Raw genomic sequence first — 8781 nt, forward strand, 5'->3', positions numbered from 1 at the left:
AATATATATATATATATATATATATATATATATATATATATATATATATATATATATATATATATATGTGTGTGTGTGTGTGTGTGTGTGTATATATATATATATATATATATATATATATATATATATATATATATATATATATACATATACCTGTAAAGAACACTTGCACCTACATCAGCGTAACCGCACATATATATTCAGCATCGGTTGGAAACGAGAAAGAGCGAGAGAGGTTGCAAGAGCGAATGTAGATTGGCAAAAGATAAAGCGAATCTCACTATCAGATGCTCATCTTCAGAGTGTGAGCCCTGTCAGGTTTAAACTCGATATTTGCCTTTTTGCGCGTGTGTGTGTGTGCGCGCGCGTGTGTATGTGTGCGTGTGTATTTGTAAATCCCTTTGATGTTTGCGCTGTCGTATTCCGTTCCAATTTACCGCTTAGAAATATTGTGATGAGAATCCCGATAGCGGAATGGAGAGACCGGATTGACATTTCTGTTATTTATATTAAAATGCGACCGTCAACGGTTTTTCTTACCGTGCTGGATGTCTGATGTCGGGAGACTCATTTATATTCTTTTAGTCATCGATGACCCCGTGAGATGTTTCATCCGGTTTCACCAGCAGTTTCGCCGTTGATTTGTCCCCCCCTTGGAACTGATTGAATTCCTAAGTTTTACGGGAGAGAAAACGGAATTTCAGGTCTGTTTGATGGTTCTTTCCCCCTCACCAAATCATTTTTTTTTCCTTCTTTTTTTTCTTCTAAACGGCTGCAATTTTTCCTTGAACTGCTCTTCCTTAATTTCTTCTGTATAGTTCTCAGGCTTTCTTTGCGTATATCTATTGTGTGTGTGTGTTTTCTGTGTGTGTGTATTGCGAGCTCATATCTGTGTGTGTGTATGTGTGCGTGTAGCGAATAAATATGCACGCGCGTGCTCATGTCTTAAAGTATGTATGTTTTATATCTTGAAGTATGTCTTTTATATCTTAAACGCATATGTCTTGAAATCTATATCTTTTTTTATCTTATAGTATATGTCTTAAAGTATTTATCTTTTATAGCTTAAAGTATATGTCTTAAAGTATATATCTTTTATATCTTAAAGTATATGTATTGAAGTATATATCTTTTATATCTTAGAGTATATGTCTTAAAGTGTATATCTTTTATATCTTGAAGTATATTTCAAGATATATCTTTTCTGTATTAAAGTAAACGTCGTAAAGTATAAGTTAAATAAGTTATATTTTAAACTCTATGTCTTAAAGTGTATGTCTTTTATATCTTAGAATATATATAAATAAATAAATATATATATATATATATTATATCTTAAAACATATATCTTTTATATCTTAAAGTATATATCTTCTGTTGCTCTGTAAAATATGAAAGCACGTTTCAAGCACTGTAAGATATAAATGGTGCTTTTGTTGCTGTAGCCTCCGCTTTCTCTATTGCCAAATCGTTTGCATGAGGTTACCATGCAATGATCAGGTATTGCTTTCATGGTAAAAGAACCTTTTAGGATTGATCAAAGGAGACTGAATTGAACACTATTTTTTACTTCAGTGTCACGAAAGAGAATCGCACGCTGGTGCAAATTCCATTGCATTTATTTTACTCTAGTCTAGATGGCTCTTCAAAGAGAGACGCGTCTTCAGTTGTAATATAAACTGTGGAGAGGTTTTTCGCCGTCAGATTTTATTAGAGAACTGATCATTTATCAATGGAATGATTATAAGAACAAAATTCAAGGATGGAAAAATTTAAGAGGATTTTTAGCCATCTGTTTTTTATACCGTTTCGGAAAATGGTCTGCTTTTTTATTTCTTTTCTCCTGATTTGTTCTTCCTTTCCAAATATAGGAGGTACTTATTTGTATGACGTTGAGCATCGTATAAAAAAAGAATTGTATCTCAGTAAACAAAGTCCCTTATTATTTGAGTACTTAAATGTCTCATATTTTTTTTATATGCCTACATGACGCCCATTACAATCATAAAAAGTGACAGTTTCTTTTGAATTATGTGTTTGTCTTTTTTTTTATCTTCATCTCAAAGGCTCTGGTGTGTCTTAAATTATTGAATTCTAATAGGTGTTTTTCGAATTTTGAAAGCCTTGTATGTCATCAGTAATGTGTTTTGGTGTCATTTGGTGTCCCATGTTTTATAAACCCCGTAGGGGGGTTAGTGCTGTCAGTAACCCTCACGGGGTGCACTGTAGGCATTACTAAAGGTTCTTTGCAGCGTCCCTTCGGCCCCTAGCTGCAACCCCTTTCATTTCTTTTACTGTACCTCCATTCATAGTCTCTTTCTTCCATGTTGCTATCCATCCTCTCCTAATGAATACTTCGTAGTGCAACTGCGAGGTTTTCCTCCTATAATATTTGTAACCTTTTACTCTCAATTTCCCTTTCAGCGCTGAATGACCTCATAGGTCCCAGCGCGTGGCCTTTGGCCTAAACTCTATATTCCACTCCATTCCATTCCATGTTTTATTAAACCTTATTAGGAAGTATATATGCGTACGAATACCTCTGAGCATTCAATAAAAAGAAATATATCCTTTCACCCTTGAATGTGAAAATGTGTATTTTGAGGCAAAGATTTTCATATTATTATAAATATTCTACCTGTATGCTGTATGAAGCTATGAACTCCGCAAGGCATTCAAGTTAATATCTTACAATTCTTTTCCAGATCTGGGCTCACACCCACCTCTTGTGTTCCACCGGTCCCGAGGGTTCCTCCTCCAGTCAAGAGGTAGGTTGGCCAAAGATATAAACTCTACTGAATTGATGCCCACAATCCTATTCCTAGATATATCAAAAACTAGGGTGGAGGAAATGATAGATTTTTTGTTTTGTGTGATAAGTTTGGGCGTACTTTCGGTCCGTCGAATGCAGGTCTCGACGAAAATTCGCAGTGTTATGTTAACTTTGGTTCGGGGCATCGCAGTGGTAATGACAGAGGCTGCTGTGTATTTTGGACCTGAATGAGTATACTTTTATAAACTTTATCAGGTAAAGCTTTGCTATGCTCGTCGACAGATAATTCGTGAGATAACTTGTTCTTGTGACTTTTATAAACTTCACCAGATAAAGCTTTGCTATGCTCGTCGACAAATAATTCGTCAGATAACTTGTTCTTGTGACTTTTGTAAACTTTACCAGATAAAGCTTTGCTATGTTTGTCGACAGATAATTCGTGAGATAACTTGTTCATGTGACTTTTGTAAACTTTACCAGATGAAGCTTTGCTATGTTTGTCGACAAATAATTCGTGAAATAACTTGTTCTTGTGACTTTCTGTAAATTCTGGTTGCTATAACATGATGGCTGTGCTTGCTGTCACCACACTTGAAACAAGACAGCGTCGTTTTACTTTTTTGGAGATTCGATCGAGAATTTGTTAGTGAGCTACTTTTGTAGTTGGTTACCCATGAATGTGCATCCTTTATTTCTAGTCTGAAAAGCCTGACTTTTTAAATCTCGTTTCCTAATTTTATCCCTTCAGCTCGATGCAAATGATACATTTTTTTTTTTTTTGCCCGTCTCGTTTCCTTCGTGTTGCTAAAGTTTTCATGTATGATTTATGCTCTGTGGGAATGGGAATCAAAAACTATAGGTTTCAGATAATTTCACAGGGGTCGATACGATATCCGGCTACCTTTAAAAATTCACCCGATTTCGTCATGTTAATGATGCACAAAAATGGATCAATCCTCATCAATCTTCAGATCAGTCTGATGTGAGATATCCATGTAAATCTTACTTTCGTTCTATCCCCTTTCTGTTTTGCTCTCTCTCTCTCTCTCTCTCTCTCTCTCTCTCTCTCTCTCTCTCTCTCTCTCTCTCTCTCTCTCTCACCGTACTGTTATATCCAAAAGGCGTAAATATCTGAGAATGCAAAGCTTAGACTATTTGACAACAAACTGAAAAAGTAAACATCACTGGAGATGGTTATATGCACCGATTCTGTCCACCTCTTGTATCTGCAAAGTGGCGCCACTGGAAACGTAAGAGATCGGGGCGAATTTTATTTTCATGGCATATGTCTTTAGCATGAGTTTAATTTTTGCTTTGAGGGGGCGAAGGGGAAGGGTTGGTTAGGGGAGAGGGGGGGGGGGAGGGGGGGTTGTCGAAGATGAGGACGACGCCATAAACTCTGCAGAGATATTGAACTGGAGATGCAGTCTAGACATATAAGAGGCTTTGATCGCCTTTCCACTTGGTTGCGCCTCAGCAAAGGTCATTAAAGGTCAATAAAGGTCAGGCCGAGGTAGGTATCATGGTTCCAAGAAGTCCAGGAGGGCTTAGGCTGGAAGCGGGTGCGAGAGACTGTGGGAATAGAGATAGTCTAATGGGAGATTTGGGTCTTGGTTCTGTTTATAAGGAGAGAATATTAAGGCCTAATATCACCTAAGACTGGGTCGGTCTGTATCAAAGATGTTAACCTTCATAACGGGAAGGCCGTCGGGACTGGCAACCCAGGGAATAGAGGGAAAGGAGTGAGGCCTAGTAAACCATACTTCCAGAAAGGGAAATATTGCAGTGGTATATTTGAAATTCCGGAATATATTGATACTTTTGAAATTTCATAATATATTAATATATCTGAAATTCCATAATGTATGATACATTTGAAATTCCGTAATATATTGATATGTCTGAAACTCCATAATATATGATATATTTGAAATTCCATAATATATTGATATATCTGAAATTCCATAATATGATAAATTTGAAATTCCGTAATGTATTGATATATTTGAGATTCCATAATATATTGATATATTTGAAATTCCATAATATATTGATATATATTTGAAATTCCAGAATTTATTGATATATTTGAAATTTCATAATATATTGATATATTTAAAAGTCCAGAATATATTGATATATTTGAAATTCTAGAATATATTGATATATTTGCAATTCCAAAAGATATGATATATTTCCAATTCCAAAAGATATGACATATTTACGATTCCAAAATATATTGATATATTTGTAATTCCAGAATATATTGATATATTTTCAATTCCAAAACATATGATCTATTTGAAATTCAAAAATTTATTGAGGTATTTAAAATTCCAAAATAATATATATCATTCGTTCAAACAAAACGAGGAAAAACTAGAAACTGATGCAGAGTACAAGTTTCCCCGCCTCCTTCTCTCTCTCTCTCTCTCTCTCTCTCTCTCTCTCTCTCTCTCCTCTCTCTTCCACCCTCTCCCCTCTCTCTCCGACTAGACTGTTTACTAGACTGTGAGATTTGACATCAGAAAAGCGAAGGGTCCCCAGACAGACACAGCTTAACTTGTGTTCCCAAGGAATTACTTCCAGTGCTAAAAAGAAAAACAAACACGAAAATAAGATTACAAAACGAGACATGCAACTTCTTTAGCGCTTCTTTTTGAAGAACGGAAAATTCAAGGAACCCGAGCCTTTTTATCTCTCTCTCTCTCTCTCTCTCTCTCTCTCTCTCTCTCTCTCTCTCTCTCTCTCTCTCTCTCTTCTGTTAATCGTAGATTCTGTTTTCTTTAGAGAACAAATATTTAACGTGAGCTTCTGGTTGCGAAGAGAAGGTCGGGGAATTTTCAGATCTTGTGTTTAGACAAAAGATTTTGATATAGCGAAAGGCAGTGGAAGTTTGTAATGATGATTGATAACAACAGTTTTTTTTAAGTGCGAGAGATAACAATATTTTTTCTTTTCTTTTTTCTGCGAAGTTTGTTTGTCTTCGTTTTACGTTCGGTAATTAGGCGTGTTTGTATCTATAATTATTTATGCATAGAGGGATTAGTTAGAGAAGATCTTTGAAGTAGTCATGATTAGTATTTGAAAGCGTACAGTTTTAGATAATTAGTACCGAAAATCGTATGAATCCTTATTATTATTATCTATTTATTTTGTTAATCTGTTTTTCTAATAACGCGTCTCATTTTTATACATTTCCCATTTCCTTCTTTTAATTTTTTCGAATGTCAGTGGTCGTCCCTGTGGGCTTGTTCCATATGAATAGGGGTCATCTCCTGAATAATAATAATAATAATAATAATAATAATAATAATAATAATAATAATAATAATAATAATAATAATAATGATAATACGGAGCATTCTTGAAATCTTTATGAATATAAGATATCAGTAGTAGTAGGGAAAACCACTTATGTGTACTAAAACTCATCATGACGATTGAAACTTTTTGATAAAGTTTAACTTTTGTAATAATTACAAGCTGCATTTTAAAAAGTAATGAAATAAGAGAATTTAAGACGCAGTCATATTAATCGGTAGAATTTATAAGTTAAGAAGTGCTAGCCAATTTAAATTCATATTGTAAACAAGAGGATGAAGTATATCGGTATGATAAATGAAAAGTCCTTCATCCCACGGCAATGCTAAAACAATTTCAAGCCTAGCGATAAGATCGAAAAACTTTAACGATATCTAAATATTATGGTTCCACGAAAATAGCCCCTTCTGATCCGCTATTTGATAACGCGAAAGTTCGAATATAAAAAAGAAGATAAGAAAAAAAAAGTTCGTAGAAGAGAATGAAAATAACACTTTTTTTCATCTTGTTTATGGCACTCGTCGTTACTAGATTCCACGAGTGCCCCAGAAGAGCCTGGAAACTCATATATGGCACTTTGAGACTTTGAATATAATAGCGGAACTTTTCTCCTTCCGGCCACTTCAACTAACCGCGTAACTGGTGGCAATCCCGCAGATGTCTCCGCCCTTTGGAGGTACTTCTCCCAATCCAGTTTTTCCAATCTGTAAATTTTTACTCCAACTCTGAGCTCTTGCAGTTACACACACACACACACACGGACACACACACATATATCATTTATTTATTTATATATATATATATATATATATATATATATATATATATAGAGAGAGAGAGAGAGAGAGAGAGAGAGAGAGAGAGAGAGAGAGAGAGAGAGAGAAAGAGAGCGAGAGAGAGAGAGAGAGAGAGAGAGAGAGAGAGAGAGGTGATTTTTTCTCATTCTCTTAGTTTCAAATGGGTCTATTATTCAATTTTTGCTTAGTTTTCTCAACTTGAAAAAATGAGCTTCTTGCATCTCTCTCTCTCTCTCTCTCTCTCTCTCTCTCACACACACAAACACACATACACACACACAACATTATATATATATATACTATATATATATATATATATATATATATATATATATATATATATATATATGTATATATATACATATACGTATGAGAGAGAGGTGATTTTTCTTATTCTCCATGTTTTAAATGGTTATATTATTCCATTTTTACTTCTCTTCTCTCTCTCTCTCTAATTTCTCATCTCTCTCTCTCTCTCTCTCTCTCTCTCATCCTTTCCAGTAGCAAACGCCCCCGTGTATAACCCTCCTCGTAACAAATTCATGGAATGTGTCCATTATTAGTTTAGAAAAAGTTAGCGTCGTCGGGCGCAGACGAAATGCGTCCAGCGGAAAAAGGAGGCCGCGTCATATGCTGCGGATGTATGTCTATGACGTAACTTCCGGCAAACTTCAGTCCGCACCAGAAAACTTTTACGGTTTCCAGAGTGGGCATAAGACACGAACATTCACAGCCCTCGGCATCATCCAGGTGGCAGGCAGCACGGATCGTCCCGTGCCACGCCATTCCAGAGTCTCTCTCTCTCTCTCTCTCTCTCTCTCTCTCTCTCTCTGAAGTGTGTAACACCGTATATGTTTGTGATTTTGCATTGTAGAATACCCAGTGTCTCTTGGAAATAAAGATGATGATGATTATTATTATTATTATTATTATTATTATTATTATTATTATTATTATTATTAATCTTCTCTCTCTCTCTCTCTCTCTCTCTCTCTCTCTCTCTCTCTCTTTAATTTATCTATTTTGCATTGTAGAGTACCCAATGTATATTGGAAATTAAGATTATTATTATTATTATTATTACCCTCTCTCTCTCTCTCTCTCTCTCTCTCTCTCTCTCTCTCTCTCTCTCTCTCTCTCTCTCTCTCTCTCTCTGCTGTTGTATGTAGTACTGCGTTGATAACGTTGCCATTGTGTTTTTACAGTAATATCGTATATGTTTGTGATTTTGCATTGTAGAGTAACCACTGTATAATTGAAATAAACGTTATTATTATTATTATTATTATTATTATTATTATTATTATTATTATTATTATTATTATTATTATCATCTCTCTCTCTCTCTCTCTCTCTCTCTCTCTCTCTCTCTCTATATATATATATATATATATATATATATATATATATATATATATATATATATATATATATATATATATATATATATATATATATATATATATATATATATATATATATATATATTAAACTTGTATCATTCTCTTCCTGTTGGTTTTGTGGCTTACTTCTGTAATGATGTCATTCGCTCCTTTTATCTCCATTCTTTGAAATGCGACCATTAAGCCATTTGTGCTGCTTATAGAAGGGATTATGAAAGACTTTAACACTCTGTATGTTGTATATTACAAAGAATGCTCACGAACCCAACATTAAGTAAAAAGAGGGCTTCCTGTACTAATGCCTTTTGTTGTTCGTGTATTTAAGGTTAATACCAATAAATGCTCCGATATTGTTCTAGAAGTCTCGCCCTTGAGCGTTTCTATGGTGGTAATATTATCCAAAAGTTGCCAGAATTTAAAGTATTCGAGTAAGGTAGTAAGGAGATTCGAGAGTTTTGAAGGGGAGAACAATAGAGTTAAACAA

At 34.6% G+C, this 8781-nt stretch overlaps 1 long non-coding RNA gene across 1 annotated transcript in view; it reads left to right on the forward strand.

Moving 5' to 3' along the window:
- Positions 1-8781, forward strand: part of LOC136825429 (uncharacterized) — a 549285-nt gene that overhangs the window by 408715 nt on the left and 131789 nt on the right. The window contains exon 3 of the long non-coding RNA XR_010849339.1: positions 2706-2768. This is a non-coding gene — a long non-coding RNA (uncharacterized lncRNA). The remainder of the gene's footprint in view (positions 1-2705; positions 2769-8781) is intronic.

This window comes from Macrobrachium rosenbergii, chromosome 37, assembly GCF_040412425.1.
Source record: "Macrobrachium rosenbergii isolate ZJJX-2024 chromosome 37, ASM4041242v1, whole genome shotgun sequence".
NCBI classification, from domain to species: domain Eukaryota; kingdom Metazoa; phylum Arthropoda; class Malacostraca; order Decapoda; family Palaemonidae; genus Macrobrachium; species Macrobrachium rosenbergii.